The following is a 23,957-nucleotide window of genomic DNA, read 5'->3' as shown; positions in this document are numbered from 1 at the left end:
CTAACCCTAACCGTCTCTCTAACCCTAGCCCTCAATATAAACCTAAGCCTAGGTCCAATCCTAACCCTAACCGTCTCTCTAAACCTAGCCCTCAACATAACCCTAACCCTAGGTCCAATCCTAACCCTAACCGTCTCTCTAACCCTAGCCCTCAACGTAACAATAACCCTAGGTCCAATCTTAACCCTAACCGTCTCTCTAACCCTAGCCCTCAACATAACACTAACCCTAGGTCCAATCCTAACCCTAACCGTCTCTGTAACCCTAGCCCTCAATATAAACCTAAGCCTAGGTCCAATCCTAACCCTAACCGTCTCTCTAAACCTAGCCCTCAACATAACCCTAACCCTAGGTCCAATCCTAACCCTAACCGTCTCTCTAACCATAGCCCTCAACGTAACAATAACCCTAGGTCCAATCTTAACCCTAACCGTCTCTCTAACCCTAGCCCTCAACATAACCCTAACCCTAGTTCCAATCCAACCCTAACCTTCTCTCTAACCCTAGCCCTCAACATAAACCTAACCCTAGGTCCAATCCTAACCCTAACCGTCTCTCTAACCCCAGCCCTCAACCTAACCATAACCCTAGGTCCAATCTTCACCCTAACCGTCTCTCTAACCCTAGCCCTCAACCTACCCATAACCCTAGGTCCAATCTTAACCCTAACCGTCTCTCTAAACCTAGCCCTCAACATAATCCTAAGCCTAGGTCCAATGGTAACCCTAACAGTCTCTCTAACCCTAGCCCTCAACGTAACCATAACCGTAGCTCCAATCCTAACCCTAACCGTCTCTCTAAACCTAGCCCTCAACATTACCCTAACGCTAGGTCCAATCCTAACCCTAACCGTCTCTCTAACCCTAGCCCTCAACCTAACCATAACCCTAGGTCCAATCTTCACCCTAATCTTCTCTCTAACCATAGCCCTCAACCTAACCCTAACCCTAGGTCCAATCCTAGCCATAACCGTCTCTCTAACCCTAGCCCTCAACATAAGCCTAACCCTAGGTCCAATCCTCACCCTAACCGTCTCTCTAACCCTAGTCCTAAACATAAGCCTAACCCTAGGTCCAATCCTCACCCTAACCGTCTCTCTAACCCTAGCCCTCAACATAACCCTAACCCTAGGTCCAAACCTAACCATAACCGTCTCTCTAACCCTAGCCTTCAACATAACCCTAACCCTAGGTCCAATCCTAACCCTAACCGTCTTTCTAAAACTAGCCCTCAACATAACCCTAACCCTTGGTCCAATCCTCACCCTAACCGTCTCTCTAACCCTAGCCCTCAACATAACCCTAACCCTAGGTTCAATCCTAACCCTAACCGTCTCTCTAACCCTAGCCCTCAACATAACACTACCCCCAGGTCCAATCCTCACCCTAACCGTCTCTCTAACACTAGCCCTCAACATAACCCTAACGCTAGGTCAAATCCTCACCCTAACCGTCTCTCTAACCCTAGCCCTCAACATAACCCTAACCCTAGGTCCAATCCTAACCCTAACCGTCTCTCTAACCATAGCCTTCAACATAACGCTAACCCTAGGTCCAATCCTAAACCTAACCGTCTCTCTAAAACTAGCCCTCAACATAACCCTAACCCTAGGTCCAATCCTAACCCTAACCGTCTCTCTAACCCTAGCCCTAAACATAACCCTAACCCTAGGTCCAATCCTAACCCTAACCGTCTCTCTAAATCTAGCCCTCAACATAACCCTACCCCTAGGTCCAATCCTCACCCTAACCGTCTCTCTAACCCTAGCCCTCAACATAACCCTAATCCCAGGTCCAATCCTCACCCTAACCGTCTCTCTAACACTAGCCCTCAACATAACCCTAACCCTAGGTCCAATCCTCACCCTAACCGTCTCTCTAACCCTAGCCCTCAACATAACCCTAACCCAAGGTCCAATCCTAACCCTAACCGTCTCTCTAAACCTAGCCCTCAACATAACCCTAACCCTAGGTCCAATCCTAACCCTAACCGTCTCTCTAACCCTAGCCCTCATCATAACCCTAACCCTAGGTCTAATCCTAACCCTAACCGTCTCTAACCCTAGCCCTCAACATAACCCTAACCCTAGGTCCAATCCTAACCCTAACCGGCTCTCTAAACCTAGCCCTGAATATAACCCTAACCCTAGGTCCAAGTCTAACCCTAACCGTCTCTCTAACCCTAGCCCTCAACGTAACAATAACCCTAGGTCCAATCTTAACCCTAACCGTCTCTCTAACCCTAGCCCTCAACATAACCCTAACCCTAGATCCAATCCAACCCTAACCTTCTCTCTAACCCTAGCCCTCAACATAACCCTAACCCTGGGTCCAATCCTAACCCTAACCGTCTCTCTAAACCTAGCCCTCAATATAACCCTAACCCTAGGTCCAATCCTCACCGTAACCATCTCTCTAACCCTAGCCCTCAACATAACCCTAACGCTAGGTCCAATCCTACCCTAACCTTCTCTCTAACCCTAGCCCTCAACATAACCCTAACCCTAGGTCCAATCCTAACCCTAACCGTCTCTCTAACCCTAGCCCTCAACCTAACCATAACACTAGGTCCAATATTCACCCTAACCGTCTCTCTAACCATACCCCTCAACCTAACCCTAAACCTAGGTCCAATCCTAACCCTAACCGTCTCTCTAACCCTAGCCCTCAACATAACCCTAACCCTAGGTCCAATCCTAATCCTAACCGTCTCTCTAACCCTGGTCCTCAACATAACCCTAACCCTAGGTCCAATCCTAACTCTAATTGTCTCTCTGAACCTAGCCCTCAACATAACCCTAACCCTAGGTCAAATCCTAACCCTAACCGTCTCTCTAAACCTAGTTCTCAACATAATCCTTAGCCTAGGTCCAATGGTAACCCTAACCGTCTCTCTAACCCTAGCCCTCAACGTAACATTAACCCTAGGTCCAATCTTAACCCTAACCATCTCTCTAAACCTAGCCCTCAACATAAACCTAACCCTAGGTCCAATCGTAATCCTAACGGTCTCTCTAACCCTAGGACTCAACATAACCCTAACCCTACGTCCAATCCTAACCCTAACCGTCTCTCTAACCCTAGCCCTCAACATAACCCTAACCCTAGGTCCTATCCTAACCCTAACCGTCTCTCTGACCCTAGCCCTCAACATAACCCTAACCCTAGTTCCAATCCTAACCGTAACCGTCTCTCTAACCCTAGCCCTCAATATAACCCTAACCCTAGGTCCAATCATCACCCTAACAGTCTCTCTAACCCTAGCCCTCAACATAACCCTAACCCTAGGTCCAATCTTCACCCTAACCGTCTCTCTAACCCTAGCCCTCAACATAACCCTAACCCTAGGTCCAATCCTAGCACTAACCGTCTCTCTAACCATAGCCCTCAACATAACCCTAACCCTAGGTCCAATCCTCACCCTAACTGTCTCTCTAACCCTAGCCCTCAACCTAACCCTAACCCTAGGTCCAATCCTAGCACTAACCGTCTCTCTAACCCTAGCCCTCAACATAACCCTAACCCTAGGTCCAATCCTAACCCTAACCGTCTTTCTAACCCTAGCCCTCAATGTAACCCTAACCCTAGGTCCAATCTTAACCCTAACCGTCTCTCTAAACCTAGCCCTCAACATAATCCTAAGCCTAGTTCCAATGGTAACCCTAACCGTCTCTCTAACCCTAGCCCTCAACGTAACCATAACCGTAGCTCCAATCCTAACCCTAACCGTCTCTCTAACCCTAGCCCTCAACATAACCCTAACCATAGGTCCAATCCTAACCCTAACCGTCTCTCTAACCCTAGCCCTCAATATAAACCTAAGCCTAGGTCCAATCCTAACCCTAACCGTCTCTCTAAACCTAGCCCTCAACATAACCCTAACCCTAGGTCCAATCCTAACCCTAACCGTCTCTCTAACCCTAGCCCTCAACGTAACAATAACCCTAGGTCCAATCTTAACCCTAACCGTCTCTCTAACCCTAGCCCTCAACATAACACTAACCCGAGGTCCAATCCTAACCCTAACCGTCTCTGTAACCCTAGCCCTCAATATAAACCTAAGCCTAGGTCCAATCCTAACCCTAACCGTCTCTCTAAACCTAGCCCTCAACATAACCCTAACCCTAGGTCCAATCCTAACCCTAACCGTCTCTCTAACCATAGCCCTCAACGTAACAATAACCCTAGGTCCAATCTTAACCCTAACCGTCTCTCTAACCCTAGCCCTCAACATAACCCTAACCCTAGTTCCAATCCAACCCTAACCTTCTCTCTAACCCTAGCCCTCAACATAAACCTAACCCTAGGTCCAATCCTAACCCTAACCGTCTCTCTAACCCCAGCCCTCAACCTAACCATAACCCTAGGTCCAATCTTCACCCTAACCGTCTCTCTAACCCTAGCCCTCAACCTACCCATAACCCTAGGTCCAATCTTAACCCTAACCGTCTCTCTAAACCTAGCCCTCAACATAATCCTAAGCCTAGGTCCAATGGTAACCCTAACAGTCTCTCTAACCCTAGCCCTCAACGTAACCATAACCGTAGCTCCAATCCTAACCCTAACCGTCTCTCTAAACCTAGCCCTCAACATTACCCTAACGCTAGGTCCAATCCTAACCCTAACCGTCTCTCTAACCCTAGCCCTCAACCTAACCATAACCCTAGGTCCAATCTTCACCCTAATCTTCTCTCTAACCATAGCCCTCAACCTAACCCTAACCCTAGGTCCAATCCTAGCCATAACCGTCTCTCTAACCCTAGCCCTCAACATAAGCCTAACCCTAGGTCCAATCCTCACCCTAACCGTCTCTCTAACCCTAGTCCTAAACATAAGCCTAACCCTAGGTCCAATCCTCACCCTAACCGTCTCTCTAACCCTAGCCCTCAACATAACCCTAACCCTAGGTCCAAACCTAACCATAACCGTCTCTCTAACCCTAGCCTTCAACATAACCCTAACCCTAGGTCCAATCCTAACCCTAACCGTCTTTCTAAAACTAGCCCTCAACATAACCCTAACCCTTGGTCCAATCCTCACCCTAACCGTCTCTCTAACCCTAGCCCTCAACATAACCCTAACCCTAGGTTCAATCCTAACCCTAACCGTCTCTCTAACACTAGCCCTCAACATAACCCTAACGCTAGGTCAAATCCTCACCCTAACCGTCTCTCTAACCCTAGCCCTCAACATAACCCTAACCCTAGGTCCAATCCTAACCCTAACCGTCTCTCTAACCATAGCCTTCAACATAACGCTAACCCTAGGTCCAATCCTAAACCTAACCGTCTCTCTAAAACTAGCCCTCAACATAACCCTAACCCTAGGTCCAATCCTAACCCTAACCGTCTCTCTAACCCTAGCCCTAAACATAACCCTAACCCTAGGTCCAATCCTAACCCTAACCGTCTCTCTAAATCTAGCCCTCAACATAACCCTACCCCTAGGTCCAATCCTCACCCTAACCGTCTCTCTAACCCTAGCCCTCAACATAACCCTAATCCCAGGTCCAATCCTCACCCTAACCGTCTCTCTAACACTAGCCCTCAACATAACCCTAACCCTAGGTCCAATCCTCACCCTAACCGTCTCTCTAACCCTAGCCCTCAACATAACCCTAACCCAAGGTCCAATCCTAACCCTAACCGTCTCTCTAAACCTAGCCCTCAACATAACCCTAACCCTAGGTCCAATCCTAACCCTAACCGTCTCTCTAACCCTAGCCCTCATCATAACCCTAACCCTAGGTCTAATCCTAACCCTAACCGTCTCTAACCCTAGCCCTCAACATAACCCTAACCCTAGGTCCAATCCTAACCCTAACCGGCTCTCTAAACCTAGCCCTGAATATAACCCTAACCCTAGGTCCAAGTCTAACCCTAACCGTCTCTCTAACCCTAGCCCTCAACGTAACAATAACCCTAGGTCCAATCTTAACCCTAACCGTCTCTCTAACCCTAGCCCTCAACATAACCCTAACCCTAGATCCAATCCAACCCTAACCTTCTCTCTAACCCTAGCCCTCAACATAACCCTAACCCTGGGTCCAATCCTAACCCTAACCGTCTCTCTAAACCTAGCCCTCAATATAACCCTAACCCTAGGTCCAATCCTCACCGTAACCATCTCTCTAACCCTAGCCCTCAACATAACCCTAACGCTAGGTCCAATCCTACCCTAACCTTCTCTCTAACCCTAGCCCTCAACATAACCCTAACCCTAGGTCCAATCCTAACTCTAATTGTCTCTCTGAACCTAGCCCTCAACATAACCCTAACCCTAGGTCCAATCCTAACTCTAATTGTCTCTCTGAACCTAGCCCTCAACATAACCCTAACCCTAGGTCAAATCCTAACCCTAACCGTCTCTCTAAACCTAGTTCTCAACATAATCCTTAGCCTAGGTCCAATGGTAACCCTAACCGTCTCTCTAACCCTAGCCCTCAACGTAACATTAACCCTAGGTCCAATCTTAACCCTAACCATCTCTCTAAACCTAGCCCTCAACATAAACCTAACCCTAGGTCCAATCGTAATCCTAACGGTCTCTCTAACCCTAGGACTCAACATAACCCTAACCCTACGTCCAATCCTAACCCTAACCGTCTCTCTAACCCTAGCCCTCAACATAACCCTAACCCTAGGTCCTATCCTAACCCTAACCGTCTCTCTGACCCTAGCCCTCAACATAACCCTAACCCTAGTTCCAATCCTAACCGTAACCGTCTCTCTAACCCTAGCCCTCAATATAACCCTAACCCTAGGTCCAATCATCACCCTAACAGTCTCTCTAACCCTAGCCCTCAACATAACCCTAACCCTAGGTCCAATCTTCACCCTAACCGTCTCTCTAACCCTAGCCCTCAATATAACCCTAACCCTAGGTCCAAACCTCACCCTAACCGTCTCTCTAACCCTAGCCCTCAACATAACCCTAACCCTAGGTCCAAACCTAACCATAACCGTCTCTCTAACCCTAGCCTTCAACATAACCCTAACCCTAGGTCCAATCCTAACCCTAACCGTCTTTCTAAAACTAGCCCTCAACATAACCCTAACCCTTGGTCCAATCCTCACCCTAACCGTCTCTCTAAACCTAGCCCTCAACCTAACCATAACACTAGGTCCAATATTCACCCTAACCGTCTCTCTAACCATACCCCTCAACCTAACCCTAAACCTAGGTCCAATCCTAGCCCTAACCGTCTCTCTAACCTTAGCCCTCAACATAACCCTAAACCTAGGTCCAATCCTAACCCTAACCGTCTCTCTAACCCTAGCGCTCAACCTAACCATAACACTAGGTCCAATAGTCACCCTAACCGTCTCTCTAACCATACCCCTCAACCTAACCCTAAACCTAGGTCCAATCCTAGCCCTAACCGTCTCTCTAACCCTAGCCCTCAACATAACCCTAACCCTAGGTCCAATCCTAATCCTAACCGTCTCTCTAACCCTGGTCCTCAACATAACCCTAACCCTAGGTCCAATCCTAACTCTAATTGTCTCTCTGAACCTAGCCCTCAACATAACCCTAACCCTAGGTCAAATCCTAACCCTAACCGTCTCTCTAAACCTAGTTCTCAACATAATCCTTAGCCTAGGTCCAATGGTAACCCTAACCGTCTCTCTAACCCTAGCCCTCAACGTAACATTAACCCTAGGTCCAATCTTAACCCTAACCATCTCTCTAAACCTAGCCCTCAACATAAACCTAACCCTAGGTCCAATCGTAATCCTAACGGTCTCTCTAACCCTAGGACTCAACATAACCCTAACCCTACGTCCAATCCTAACCCTAACCGTCTCTCTAACCCTAGCCCTCAACATAACCCTAACCCTAGGTCCTATCCTAACCCTAACCGTCTCTCTGACCCTAGCCCTCAACATAACCCTAACCCTAGTTCCAATCCTAACCGTAACCGTCTCTCTAACCCTAGCCCTCAATATAACCCTAACCCTAGGTCCAATCATCACCCTAACAGTCTCTCTAACCCTAGCCCTCAACATAACCCTAACCCTAGGTCCAATCTTCACCCTAACCGTCTCTCTAACCCTAGCCCTCAATATAACCCTAACCCTAGGTCCAAACCTCACCCTAACCGTCTCTCTAACCCTAGCCCTCAACATAACCCTAACCCTAGGTCCAAACCTAACCATAACCGTCTCTCTAACCCTAGCCTTCAACATAACCCTAACCCTAGGTCCAATCCTAACCCTAACCGTCTTTCTAAAACTAGCCCTCAACATAACCCTAACCCTTGGTCCAATCCTCACCCTAACCGTCTCTCTAAACCTAGCCCTCAACCTAACCATAACACTAGGTCCAATATTCACCCTAACCGTCTCTCTAACCATACCCCTCAACCTAACCCTAAACCTAGGTCCAATCCTAGCCCTAACCGTCTCTCTAACCCTAGCCCTCAACATAACCCTAAACCTAGGTCCAATCCTAACCCTAACCGTCTCTCTAACCCTAGCGCTCAACCTAACCATAACACTAGGTCCAATAGTCACCCTAACCGTCTCTCTAACCATACCCCTCAACCTAACCCTAAACCTAGGTCCAATCCTAGCCCTAACCGTCTCTCTAACCCTAGCCCTCAACATAACCCTAACCCTAGGTCCAATCCTAATCCTAACCGTCTCTCTAACCCTGGTCCTCAACATAACCCTAACCCTAGGTCCAATCCTAACTCTAATTGTCTCTCTGAACCTAGCCCTCAACATAACCCTAACCCTAGGTCAAATCCTAACCCTAACCGTCTTTCTAACCCTAGCCCTCAATGTATCCCTAACCCTAGGTCCAATCTTAACCCTAACCGTCTCTCTAAACCTAGTTCTCAACATAATCCTTAGCCTAGGTCCAATGGTAACCCTAACCGTCTCTCTAACCCTAGCCCTCAACGTAACATTAACCCTAGGTCCAATCTTAACCCTAACCATCTCTCTAAACCTAGCCCTCAACATAAACCTAACCCTAGGTCCAATCGTAATCCTAACGGTCTCTCTAACCCTAGGACTCAACATAACCCTAACCCTACGTCCAATCCTAACCCTAACCGTCTCTCTAAACCTAGCCCTCAACATAACCCTAACCCTAGGTCCAATCCTAACCCTAACCATCTCTCTAACCCTAGCCCTCAACATAACACTACCCCCAGGTCCAATCCTCACCCTAACCGTCTCTCTAACACTAGCCCTCAACATAACCCTAACCCTAGGTCAAATCCTCACCCTAACCGTCTCTCTAACCCTAGCCCTCAACATAACCGTAACCCTAGGACCAATCCTAACCCTAACCGTCTCTCTAACCCTTGCCCTCAACATAACCCTAACCCTAGGTCCAATCCTAACCCTAACCGTCTCTCTAACCATAGCCTTCAACATAACCCTAACCCTAGGTCCAATCCTAAACCTAACCGTCTCTCTAAAACTAGCCCTCAACATAACCCTAACCCTAGGTCCAATCCTAACCCTAACCGTCTCTCTAACCCTAGCCCTAAACATAACCCTAACCCTAGGTCCAATACTAACCCTAACTGTCTCTCTAACTCTAGCCCTCAACATAACCCTACCCCTAGGTCCAATCCTCACCCTAACCGTCTCTCTAACCCTAGCCCTCAACATAACCATAACCCCAGGTCCAATCCTCACCCTAACCGTCTCTCTAACACTAGCCCTCAACATAACCCTAACCTAGGTCCAATCCTCACCCTAACCGTCTCTCTAACCCTAGCCCTCAATATAAACCTAAGCCTAGGTCCAATCCTAACCCTAACCGTCTCTCTAAACCTAGCCCTCAACATAACCCTAACCCTAGGTCCAATCCTAACCCTAACCGTCTCTCTAACCCTAGCCCTCAACGTAAAAATAACCCTAGGTCCAATCTTAACCCTAACCGTCTCTCTAACCCTAGCCCTCAACATAACCCTAACCCTAGGTCCAATCTTAACCTGAACCGTCTCTGTAACCCTAGCCCTCAATATAAACCTAAACCTAGGTCCAATCCTAACCCTAACCGTCTCTCTAAACCTAGCCCTCAACATAACCCTAACCCTAGGTCCAATCTTAACCCTAACCGTCTCTCTAACCCTAGCCCTCAACATAACCCTAACCCTAGTTCCAATCCAACCCTAACCTTCTCTCTAACCCTAGCCCTCAACATAACCCTAACCCTAGGTCCAATCCTAACCCTAACCGTCTCTCTAACCCATGCCTCAACCTAACCATAACCCTAGGTCCAATCTTCACCCTAACCGTCTCTCTAACCTTAGCCCTCAACCTAACCCTAACCCTAGGTCCAATCCTAGCACTAACCGTCTCTCTAACCCTAGCCCTCAACCTAACCATAACCCTAGGTCCAATCTTAACCCTAACCGTCTCTCTAAACCTAGCCCTCAACATAATCCTAAGCCTAGGTCCAATGGTAACCCTAACCGTCTCTCTAACCCTAGCCCTCAACGTAACCATAACCGTAGCTCCAATCCTAACCCTAACCGTCTCTCTAACCCTAGCCTTCAACATAACCCTAACCCTAGGTCCAATCCTAACCCTAACCGTCTCTCTAACCCTAGCCCTCAACCTAACCATAACCCTAGGTTCAATCTTCACCCTAATCTTCTCTCTAACCATAGCCCTCAACCTAACCCTAACCCTAGGTCCAATCCTAGCCATAACCGTCTCTCTAACCCTAGCCCTCAACATAAGCCTAACCCTAGGTCCAATCCTCACCCTAACCGTCTCTCTAACCCTAGCCCTCAACATAACCCTAACCCTAGGTCCAAACCTAACCATAACCGTCTCTCTAACCCTAGCCTTCAACATAACCCTAACCCTAGGTCCAATCCTAACCCTAACCGTCTTTCTAAAACTAGCCCTCAACATAACCCTAACCCTTGCTCCAATCCTCACCCTAACCGTCTCTCTAAACCTAGCCCTCAACATAACCCTAACCCTAGGTCCAATCCTAACCCTAACCGTCTCTCTAACCCTAGCCCTCAACATAACACTACGCCCAGGTCCAATCCTCACCCTAACCGTCTCTCTAACACTAGCCCTCAACACAACCCTAACCCTAGGTCAAATCCTCACCCTAACCATCTCTCTAACCCTAGCCCTCAACATAACCGTAACCCTATGTCCAATCGTAACCCTAACCGTCTCTCTAACCCTAGCCCTCAACATAACCCTAACCCTAGGTCCAATCCTAACCCTAACCGTCTCCACAACCATAGCCTTCAACATAACGCTAACCCTAGGTCCAATCCTAAACGTAACCGTCTCTCTAAAACTAGACCTGAACATAACCCTAACCCTAGGTACAATCCTAACCCTAACCGTCTCTCTAACCCTAGCCCTAAACATAACCCTAACCCTAGGTCCAATCCTAACCCTAACCGTCTCTCTAAATCTAGCCCTCAACATAACCCTACCCCTAGGTCCAATCCTCACCCTAACCGTCTCTCTAACCCTAGCCCTCAACATAACCCTAAGCCCAGGTCCAATCCTCACCCTAACCGTCTGTCTAACCCCAGCCCTCAACATAACCCTAACCCTAGGTCCAATCCTCACCCTAACCGTCTCTCTAACCCTAGCCCTCAACATAACGCTAACCCAAGGTCCAATCCTAACCCTAACCGTCTCTCTAAACCTAGCCCTCAACATAACCCTAACCCTAGGTCCAATCCTATCCCTAACCGTCTCTCTAATCCTAGCCCTCATCATAACCCTAACCCTAGGTCTAATCCTAACCCTAACCGTCTCTCTAACCCTAGCCCTCAACATAACCCTAACCCTAGGTCCAATCCTAACCCTAACCGGCTCTCTAAACCTAGCCCTCAACATAACCCTAACCCTAGGTCCAAGCCTAACCCTAACCGTCTCTCTAACCCTAGCCCTCAACGTAACAATAACCCTAGGTCCAATCTTAACCCTAACCGTCTCTCTAACCCTAGCCCTCAACATAACCCTAACCCTAGTTCCAATCCAACCCTAACCTTCACTCTAACCCTAGCCCTCAACATAACCCTAACCCTAGGTCCAATCCTAACCCTAACAGTCTCTCTAACCCTAGCCCTCAACATAACCCTAACCCTAGGTCCAATCCTCACCGTAACCATCTCTCTAACCCTAGCCCTCAACATAACCCTAACGCTAGGTCCAATCCTACCCTAACCTTCTCTCTAACCCTATCCCTCAACATAACCCTAACCCTAGGTCCAATCCTAACCCTAACCGTCTCTCTAACCCTAGCCCTCAACCTAACCATAACACTAGGTCCAATATTCACCCTAACCGTCTCTCTAACCATAGCCCTCAACCTAAGCCTAAACCTAGGTCCAATCCTAGCCCTAACCGTCTCTCTAACCCTAGCCCTCAACATAACCCTAACCCTAGGTCCAATCCTAATCCTCACCGTCTCTCTAACCCTGGTCCTCAACATAACCCTAACCCTAGGTCAAATCCTAACCCTAACCGTCTTTCTAAACCTAGCCCTCAATGTATCCCTAACCCTAGGTCCAATCTTAACCCTAACCGTCTCTCTAAACCTAGTTCTCAACATAATCCTAAGCCTAGGTCCAATGGTAACCCTAACCGTCTCTCTAACCCTAGCCCTCAACGTAACATTAACCCTAGGTCCAATCTTAACCCTAACCATCTCTCTAAACCTAGCCCTCAACATAAACCTAACCCTAGGTCCAATCGTAACCCTAACGGTCTCTCTAACCCTAGCACTCAACATAACCCTCACCCTACGTCCAATCCTAACCCTAACCGTCTCTCTAACCCTAGCCCTCAACATAACCCTAACCCTAGGTCTTATCCTAACCCTAACTGTCTCTCTGACCCTAGCCCTCAACAAAACCCTAACCCTAGTTCCAATCCTAACCCTAACCGTCTCTCTAACCCTAGCCCTCAATATAACCCTAACCCTAGGTCCAATCATCACCCTAACCGTCTCTCTAACCCTAGCCGTCAACATAACCCTAACCCTAGGTCCAATCCAACCCTAACCTTCTCTCTAAACCTAGCCCTCAACATAACCCTAACCCTAGGTCCAATCCTAACCCTAACCGTCTCTCTAACCCTAGCCCTCAACGTAAAAATAACCCTAGGTCCAATCTTAACCCTAACCGTCTCTCTAACCCTAGCCCTCAACATAACCCTAACCCTAGGTCCAATCTTAACCTGAACCGTCTCTGTAACCCTAGCCCTCAATATAAACCTAAACCTAGGTCCAATCCTAACCCTAACCGTCTCTCTAAACCTAGCCCTCAACATAACCCTAACCCTAGGTCCAATCCTAACCCTAACCGTCTCTCTAACCATAGCCCTCAACGTAACAATAACCCTAGGTCCAATCTTAACCCTAACCGTCTCTCTAACCCTAGCCCTCAACATAACCCTAACCCTAGTTCCAATCCAACCCTAACCTTCTCTCTAACCCTAGCCCTCAACATAACCCTAACCCTAGGTCCAATCCTAACCCTAACCGTCTCTCTAACCCATGCCTCAACCTAACCATAACCCTAGGTCCAATCTTCACCCTAACCGTCTCTCTAACCTTAGCCCTCAACCTAACCCTAACCCTAGGTCCAATCCTAGCACTAACCGTCTCTCTAACCCTAGCCCTCAACCTAACCATAACCCTAGGTCCAATCTTAACCCTAACCGTCTCTCTAAACCTAGCCCTCAACATAATCCTAAGCCTAGGTCCAATGGTAACCCTAACCGTCTCTCTAACCCTAGCCCTCAACGTAACCATAACCGTAGCTCCAATCCTAACCCTAACCGTCTCTCTAACCCTAGCCTTCAACATAACCCTAACCCTAGGTCCAATCCTAACCCTAACCGTCTCTCTAACCCTAGCCCTCAACCTAACCATAACCCTAGGTCCAATCTTCACCCTAATCTTCTCTCTAACCATAGCCCTCAACCTAACCCTAACCCTAGGTCCAATCCTAGCCATAACCGTCTCTCTAACCCTAGCCCTCAACATAAGCCTAACCCTAGGTCCAATCCTCACCCTAACCGTCTCTCTAACCCTAGCCCTCAACATAACCCTTACCCTAGGTCCAAACCTAACCATAACCGTCTCTCTAACCCTAGCCTTCAACATAACCCTAACCCTAGGTCCAATCCTAACCCTAACCGTCTTTCTAAAACTAGCCCTCAACATAACCCTAACCCTTGCTCCAATCCTCACCCTAACCGTCTCTCTAAACCTAGCCCTCAACATAACCCTAACCCTAGGTCCAATCCTAACCCTAACCGTCTCTCTAACCCTAGCCCTCAACATAACACTACGCCCAGGTCCAATCCTCACCCTAACCGTCTCTCTAACACTAGCCCTCAACACAACCCTAACCCTAGGTCAAATCCTCACCCTAACCATCTCTCTAACCCTAGCCCTCAACATAACCGTAACCCTATGTCCAATCGTAACCCTAACCGTCTCTCTAACCCTAGCCCTCAACATAACCCTAACCCTAGGTCCAATCCTAACCCTAACCGTCTCCACAACCATAGCCTTCAACATAACGCTAACCCTAGGTCCAATCCTAAACGTAACCGTCTCTCTAAAACTAGACCTGAACATAACCCTAACCCTAGGTACAATCCTAACCCTAACCGTCTCTCTAACCCTAGCCCTAAACATAACCCTAACCCTAGGTCCAATCCTAACCCTAACCGTCTCTCTAAATCTAGCCCTCAACATAACCCTACCCCTAGGTCCAATCCTCACCCTAACCGTCTCTCTAACCCTAGCCCTCAACATAACCCTAAGCCCAGGTCCAATCCTCACCCTAACCGTCTGTCTAACCCTAGCCCTCAACATAACCCTAACCCTAGGTCCAATCCTCACCCTAACCGTCTCTCTAACCCTAGCCCTCAACATAACCCTAACCCAAGGTCCAATCCTAACCCTAACCGTCTCTCTAAACCTAGCCCTCAACATAACCCTAACCCTAGGTCCAATCCTAACCCTAACCGTCTCTCTAACCCTAGCCCTCATCATAACCCTAACCCTAGGTCTAATCCTAACCCTAACCGTCTCTCTAACCCTAGCCCTCAACATAACCCTAACCCTAGGTCCAATCCTAACCCTAACCGGCTCTCTAAACCTAGCCCTCAACATAACCCTAACCCTAGGTCCAAGCCTAACCCTAACCGTCTCTCTAACCCTAGCCCTCAACGTAACAATAACCCTAGGTCCAATCTTAACCCTAACCGTCTCTCTAACCCTAGCCCTCAACATAACCCTAACCCTAGTTCCAATCCAACCCTAACCTTCACTCTAACCCTAGCCCTCAACATAACCCTAACCCTAGGTCCAATCCTAACCCTAACAGTCTCTCTAACCCTAGCCCTCAACATAACCCTAACCCTAGGTCCAATCCTCACCGTAACCATCTCTCTAACCCTAGCCCTCAACATAACCCTAACGCTAGGTCCAATCCTACCCTAACCTTCTCTCTAACCCTATCCCTCAACATAACCCTAACCCTAGGTCCAATCCTAACCCTAACCGTCTCTCTAACCCTAGCCCTCAACCTAACCATAACACTAGGTCCAATATTCACCCTAACCGTCTCTCTAACCATAGCCCTCAACCTAAGCCTAAACCTAGGTCCAATACTAGCCCTAACCGTCTCTCTAACCCTAGCCCTCAACATAACCCTAACCCTAGGTCCAATCCTAATCCTCACCGTCTCTCTAACCCTGGTCCTCAACATAACCCTAACCCTAGGTCAAATCCTAACCCTAACCGTCTTTCTAAACCTAGCCCTCAATGTATCCCTAACCCTAGGTCCAATCTTAACCCTAACCGTCTCTCTAAACCTAGTTCTCAACATAATCCTAAGCCTAGGTCCAATGGTAACCCTAACCGTCTCTCTAACCCTAGCCCTCAACGTAACATTAACCCTAGGTCCAATCTTAACCCTAACCATCTCTCTAAACCTAGCCCTCAACATAAACCTAACCCTAGGTCCAATCGTAACCCTAACGGTCTCTCTAACCCTAGCACTCAACATAACCCTCACCCTACGTCCAATCCTAACCCTAACCGTCTCTCTAACCCTAGCCCTCAACATAACCCTAACCCTAGGTCCTATCCTAACCCTAACTGTCTCTCTGACCCTAGCCCTCAACAAAACCCTAACCCTAGTTCCAATCCAAACCCTAACCGTCTCTCTAACCCTAGCCCTCAATATAACCCTAACCCTAGGTCCAATCATCACCCTAACCGTCTCTCTAACCCTAGCCGTCAACATAACCCTAACCCTAGGTCCAATCCAACCCTAACCTTCTCTCTAAACCTAGCCCTCAACATAACCCTAACCCTAGGTCCAATCCTAACCCTAACCGTATCTCTAACCCTAGCCCTCAACATAACCCTAACCCTAGGTCCAATCTTCACCCTAACCGTCTCTCTAACCCTAGCCCTCAATATAACCCTAACCCTAGGTCCAAACCTCACCCTAACCGTCTCTCTAACCCTAGACCTCAACATAAGCCTAACCCTAGGTCCAATCCTCACCCTAACCGTATCTCTAACCCTAGCCCTCAACATAACCCTAACCCTAGGTCCAAACCTAACCATAACCGTCTCTCTAACCCTAGCCTTCAACATAACCCTAACCCTAGGTCCAATCCTAACCCTAACCGTCTTTCTAAAACTAGCCCTCAACATAACCCTAACCCTTGGTCCAATCCTCACCCTAACCGTCTCTCTAAACCTAGCCCTCAACATAACTCTAACCCTAAGTCCAATCCTAACCCTAACCGTCTCTCTAACCGTAGCCCTCAACATAACACTACCCCCAGGTCCAATCTCACCCTAACCGTCTCTCTAAAACTAGCCCTCAACATAACCCTAACCCTAGGTCCAATCCTAACCCTAACCGTGTCTCTAACCCTAGCACTAAACATAACCCTAACCCTAGGTCCAATCCTAACCCTAACCGTCTCTCTAACCATAGCCCTCAACATAACCCTAACCCTAGGTCCAATCCTAACCCTAACCGTCTCTCTATCCCTAGCCCTCAACATAACCCTAACCCTAGGTCCAATCCTAACCCTAACCGGCTCTCTAACCCTAGCCCTCAACATAACGCTAAACCTAGGTCCAATCCTAACCCTAACCGTCTCTCTAAACCTAGCCCTCAACATAACCCTAACCCTAGGTCCAATCCTAACCCTAACCGTCTCTCTAACCCTAGCCCTCAACGTAACTATAACCCTAGGTCCAATCTTAACCCTAACTGTCTCTCTAACCCTACCCTCAACATAACCCTAACCCTAGTTCCAATCCAACCCTAACCTTCTCTCTAACCCTAGCCCTCAACATAACCCTAACCCTAGGTCCAATCCTAACCCTAACCGTCTCTCTATCCCTAGCCCTCAACATAACCCTAACCCTAGGTCCAATCATAACCCTAACGGTCTCTCTATCCCTAACCCTGAATATAACCCTAACCCTAGTTCCAATCCAACCCTAACCTTCTCTCTAACCCTAGCCCTCAACATAACCCTAACCCTAGGTCCAATCCTAACCCTAACCGTCTCTCTATCCCTAGCCCTCAACATAACCCTAACCCTAGGTCCAATCCTAACCCTAACCGTCTCTCTAACCCTAGCCCTCACCTAACCATAACACTAGGTCCAATCTTTACCCTAACCGTCTCTCTAACCATAGCCCTCAACCTAACCCTAAACCTAGGTCCAATCCTAGCCCTAACTGTCTCTCTAACCCTAGCCCTCAACATAACCCTAACCCTAGGTCCAATCCTAATCCTAACCGTCTCTCTAACCCTGGTCCTCAACATAACCCTAAACCTAGGTCCAATCCTAACTCTAATCGTCTCTCTGACCCTAGCCCTCAACATAACCCTAACCCTAGGTCAAATCCTAACCCTAACCGACTTTCTAACCCTAGCCCTCAATGTAACCCTAACCCTAGGTCCAATCTTAACCCTAACCGTCTCTCTAAACCTAGTTCTCAACATAATCCTAAGCCTAGTCCAATGGTAACCCTAACCGTCTCTCTAACCCTAGCCCTCAATGTAACCCTAACCGTAGGTCCAATCCAACCCTAACCTTCTCTCTAAACCTAGCCCTCAACATAACCCTAACCCTAGGTCCAATCCTAACCCTAACAGTATCTCTAACCCTAGCCCTCAACATAACCCTAACCCTAGGTCCAATCTGCACCCTAACCGTCTCTCTAACACTAGCCCTCAACCTAACCCTAACCCTAGGTCCAATCCTAGCCCTAACCGTCTCTCTAAACCTAGACCTCAACATAACCCTAATCCTAGGTCCAATCCTAATCCTAACCGTCTCTCTAACCCTAGCCCTCAACATAACCCTAACCCTAGGTCCAATCCTAACTCTAATCGTCTCTCTGACCCTAGCCCTCAACAGAACCCTAAACCTAGGTCCAATCCTAACCCTAACCGTCTCTGTGACCCTAGCCCTCAACAGAACCCTAACCCTAGGTACAATCCTAACGCTAACTTTCTCTCTGACCCTAGCCCTCAACATAACCCTAACCCTAGGTCCAATCCTAACCCTAACCGTCTCTCTAATCCTAGCCCTCAAAATAACCCTAACCCTAGGTCCAATCCTAACCCTAACCGTCTCTCTAACCCTAGCCCTCAATATAACCCTAAACCTAATTCCAATCCTCACCGTAACCATCTCTCTAACCCTAGCCCTCAACATAACCCTAACCCTAGGTCCAATCCTACCCTAACCTTCTCTCTAACCCTAGCCCTCAACATAACCCTAACCCTAGGTCCAATCCTAACCCTAACCGTCTCTCTAACCCTAGCCCTCAACCTAACCATAACCCTAGGTCCAATCTTCACCCTAACCGTCTCTCTAACCATAGCCCTCAACCTAACCCTAAACCTAGTTCCGATCCTAGCCCTAACCGTCTCTCTAACCCTAGCCCTCAACATAACCCTAACCCTAGGTCCAATCCTAATCCTAACCGTCTCTCTAACCCTGGTCCTCAACATAACCCTAACCCAAGTCCAATCCTAACTCTAATCGTCTCTCTGACCCTAGCCCTCAACAGAACCATAACCCTAGTTCCAATCCTAACCCTAACCGTCTCTCTGACCCTAGTCCTCAACAGAACCCTAACCCTAGGTCCAATCCTAACCCTAACTATCTCTCTGACCCTGTCCCTCAACATAACCCTAACCCTAGGTCCAAACCTAACCTTAACGGTCTCTCTAATCCTAGCCCTCAACATATCCCTAGCCCTAGGTCCAATCCTAACCCTAACCGTCTCTCTAACCCTAGCCCTCAATATAACGCTAACCCTAGGTCCAATCCTCACCCTAACCGTCTCTCTAACCCTAGCCCTCAACATAACCCTAACCCTAGGTCCAATCCTCACCATAACCGTCTCTCTAACCCTAGCCCTCAACATAACCCTAACCCTAGGTCCAAACCTAACCCTAACCGTCTCTCTAACCCTAGCCTTCAACATAACCCTAAACCTAGGTCCAATCCTAACCCTAACCGTCTCTCTAAAACTAGCGCTCAACATAACCCTAACCCTTAGTCCAATCCTCACCCTAACCGTCTCTCTAAACCTAGCCCTCAACATAACCCTAACCCTAGGTCCAATCCTAACCCTAACCGTCTCTCTAACCCTAGCCCTCAACATAACACTACCCCCAGGTCCAATCCTCACCCTAACCGTCTCTCTAACACTAGCCCTCAACATAACCCTAACCCTAGGTCAAATCCTCACCCTAACCGTCTCTCTAACCCTATCCCTCAACATAACCGTAACCCTAGGTCCAATCCTAACCCTAACCGTCTCTCTAACCCTAGCCCTCAACATACCCCTAACCCTAGGTCCAATCCTAACCCTAAAAGTCTCTCTAACCATAGCCTTCAACATAACCCTAACCCTAGGTCCAATCCTAAACCTAACCGTCTCTCTAAAACTAGCCCTCAACATAACCCTAACCCTAGGTCCAATCCTAACCCTAAACGTCTCTCTAACCCTAGCCCTAAACATAACCCTAACCCTAGGTCCAATCCTAACCCTAACTGTCTATCTAACTCTAGCCCTCAACATAACCCTACCCCTCGGTCCAATCCTCACTCTAACCGTCTCTCTAACCCTAGCCCTCAACATAACCATAACCCCAGGTCCAATCCTCACCCTAACCGTCCCTCTAACACTAGCCCTCAACATAACCCTAACCCTAGGTCCAATCCTCACCCTAACCGTCTCTCTAATCCTAGCCCTCAACATAACCCTAACCCAAGGTCCAATCCTAACTCTAACCGTCTCTCTAAACCTAGCCCTCAACATAACCCTAACCGTAGGTCCAATCCTCACTCTAACCGTCCCTCTAACACTAGCCCTCAACATAACCCTAACCCTAGGTCCAATTCTAACCTTAACCGTCTCTCTAACCCTAGCCCTAAACATAACCCTACCCCCAGGTCCAATCCTCACCCTAACCGTCTCTCTAACCCTAGCCCTCAACATAACCCTAACCCTAACCCTAGGTCCAATCCTAACCCTAACCGTCTCTCTAAACCTAGCCCTCAACAGAACCCTAACCTTAGGTCCAATCCTAACCCTAACCGTCTCTCTAAACCTAGCCGTCAACATAACCCTAATCCTAGGTCCAATCCTAACCCTAACCGTCTCTCTAACCCTAGCCCTCAAAATAACCCTAACCCTAGGTCCTATCCTAACCCTAACCGTCTCTCTGACCCTAGCCCTCAACATAACCCTAACCCTAGTTCCAATCCTAACCCTAACCGTCTCTCTAACCCTAGCCCTCAATATAACCCTAACCCTAGGTCCAATCATCACCCTAACCGTCTCTCTAACCCTAGCCCTCAACATAACCCTAACCCTAGGTCCAATCCAACCCTAACCTTCTCTCTAAACCTAGCCCTCAACATAACCCTAACCCTAGGTCCAATCCTAACCCTAACCGTATCTCTAACCCTAGCCTCAAAATAACCCTAACCCTAGGTCCAATCTTCACCCTAACCGTCTCTCTAACCCTAGCCCTCAATATAACCCTAACCCTAGGTCCCTACCTCACCCTAACCGTCTCTCTAACCCTAGCCCTCAACATAAGCCTAACCCTAGGTCCAATCCTCACCCTAACCGTCTCTCTAACCCTAGCCCTCAACATAACCCTAACCCTAGGTCCAAACCTAACCATAACCGTCTCTCTAACCCTAGCCTTCAACATAACCCTAACCCTAGGTCCAATCCTAACCCTAACCGTCTTTCTAAAACTAGCCCTCAACATAACCCTAACCCTTAGTCCTATCCTCACCCTAACCGTCTCTCTAAACCTAGCCCTCAACATAACCCTAACCCTAGGTCCAATCCTAATCCTAACCGTCTCTCTAACCCTAGCCCTCAACATAACACTACCCCCAGGTCCAATCCTCACCCTAACCGTCTCTCTAACACTAGCCCTCAACATAACCCTAACCCTAGGTCAAATCCTCACCCTAACCGTCTCTCTAACCCTAGCCCTCAACATAACCGTAACCCAAGGTCCAATCCTAACCCTAACCGTCTCTCTAACCCTAGCCCTCAACATAACCCTAACCCTAGGTCCAATCCTAACCCTAACCGTCTCTCTAACCATAGCCTTCAACATAACCCTAACCCTAGGTCCAATCCTAAACCTAACCGTCTCTCTAAAACTAGCCCTCAACATAACCCTAACCCTAGGTCCAATCCTAACCCTAACCGTCTCTCTAACCCCAGCCCTAAACATAACCCTAACCCTAGGTCCAATCCTAACCCTAACTGTCTCTCTAACTCTAGCCCTCAACATAACCCTACCCCTAGGTCCAATCCTCACCCTAACCGTCTCTCTAACCCTAGCCCTCAACATAACCATAACCCCAGGTCCAATCCTCACCCTAACCGTCTCTCTAATCCTAGCCCTCAACATAACCCTAACCCAAGGTCCAATCCTAACCCTAACCGTCTCTCTAAACCTAGCCCTCAACATAACCCTAACCCTAGGTCCAATCCTAACCCTAACCGTCTCTCTAACCCTAGCCCTCATCATAACCCTAACCCTAGGTCTAATCCTAACCCTAACCGTCTCCTAACCCTAGCCCTCAACATAACCCTAACCCTAGGTCCAATCCTAACCTTAACCGTCTCTCTAACCCTAGCCCTCAACATAACCCTACCCCCAGGTCCAATCCTCACCCTAACCGTCTCTCTAACCCTAGCCCTCAACATAACCCTAACCCTAGGTCCAATCCTCACCCTAACCTTCTGTCTAACCCTAGCCCTCAACATAACCGTAACCCTAGGTCCAATCCTAACCCTAACCGTCTCTCTAAACCTAGCCCTCAACAGAACCCTAACCTTAGGTCCAATCCTAACCCTAACCGTCTCTCTAACCCTAGCCTTCAACATAACCCTAATCCTAGGTCCAATCTAAACCCTAACCGCCTTCTAACCCTAGCCCTCAAAATAACCCTAACCCTAGGTCCTATCCTAACCCTAACCGTCTCTCTGACCCTAGCCCTCAACATAACCCTAACCCTAGTTCCAATCCTAAACCTAACCGTCTCTCTAACCCTAGCCCTCAATAAAACCCTAACCCTAGGTCCAATCATCACCCTAACCGTCTCTAACCCTAGCCCTCAACATAACCCTAACCCTAGGTCCAATCCAACCCTAACCTTCTCTCTAAACCTAGCCCTCAACATAACCCTAACCCTAGGTCCAATGCTAACCCTAACCGTATCTCTAACCCTAGCCCTCAACATAACCCTAACCCTAGGTCCAATCTTCACCCTAACCGTCTCTCTAACCCTAGCCCTCAATATAACCCTAACCCTAGGTCCAAACCTCACCCTAACCGTCTCTCTAACCCTAGCCCTCAACATAAGCCTAACCCTAGGTCCAATGCTCACCCTAACCGTCTCTCTAACCCTAGCCCTCAACATAACCCTAACCCTAGGTCCAAACCTAACCATAACCGTCTCTCTAACCCTAGCCTTCAACATAACCCTAACCCTAGGTCCAATCCTAACCCAAACCGTCTTTCTAAAACTAGCCCTCAACATAACCCTAACCCTTAGTCCAATCCTCACCCTAACCGTCTCTCTAAACCTAGCCCTCAACATAACCCTAACCCTAGGTCCAATCCTAACCCTAACCGTCTCTCTAACCCTAGCCCTCAACATAACACTACCCCCAGGTCCAATCCTCACCCTAACCGTCTCTCTAACACTAGCCCTCAACATAACCCTAACCCTAGGTCAAATCCTCACCCTAACCGTCTCTCTAACCCTAGCCCTCAACATAACCGTAACCCAAGGTCCAATCCTAACCCTAACCGTCTCTCTAACCCTAGCCCTCAACATAACCCTAACCCTAGGTCCAATCCTAACCCTAACCGTCTCTCTAACCATAGCCTTCAACATAACCCTAACCCTAGGTCCAATCCTAAACCTAACCGTCTCTCTAAAACTAGCCCTCAACATAACTCTAACCCTAGGTCCAATCCTAACCCTAACTGTCTCTCTAACCCTAGCCCTAAACATAACCCTAACCCTAGGTCCAATCCTAACCCTAACTGTCTCTCTAACTCTATCCCTCAACATAACCCTACCGCTAGGTCCAATCCTCACCCTAACCGTCTCTCTAACCCTAGCCCTCAACATAACCATAACCCCAGGTCCAATCCTCACCCTAACCGTATCTCTAACACTAGCCCTCAACATAACCCTAACCCTAGGTCCAATCCTCACCCTAACCGTCTTTCTAATCCTAGCCCTCAACATAACCCTAACCCAAGGTCCAATCCTAACCCTAACCGTCTCTCTAAACCTAGCCCTCAACATAACCCTAACCCTAGGTCCAATCCTAACCCTAACCGTCTCTCTAACCCTAGCCCTCAACGTAACTATAACC

This window comes from Miniopterus schreibersii (genome assembly GCF_964146895.1).
Source record: "Miniopterus schreibersii genome assembly, contig: HAP1_SCAFFOLD_26, whole genome shotgun sequence".
NCBI lineage: Eukaryota > Metazoa > Chordata > Mammalia > Chiroptera > Miniopteridae > Miniopterus > Miniopterus schreibersii.
This window is presented reverse-complemented; position numbering follows the sequence as displayed.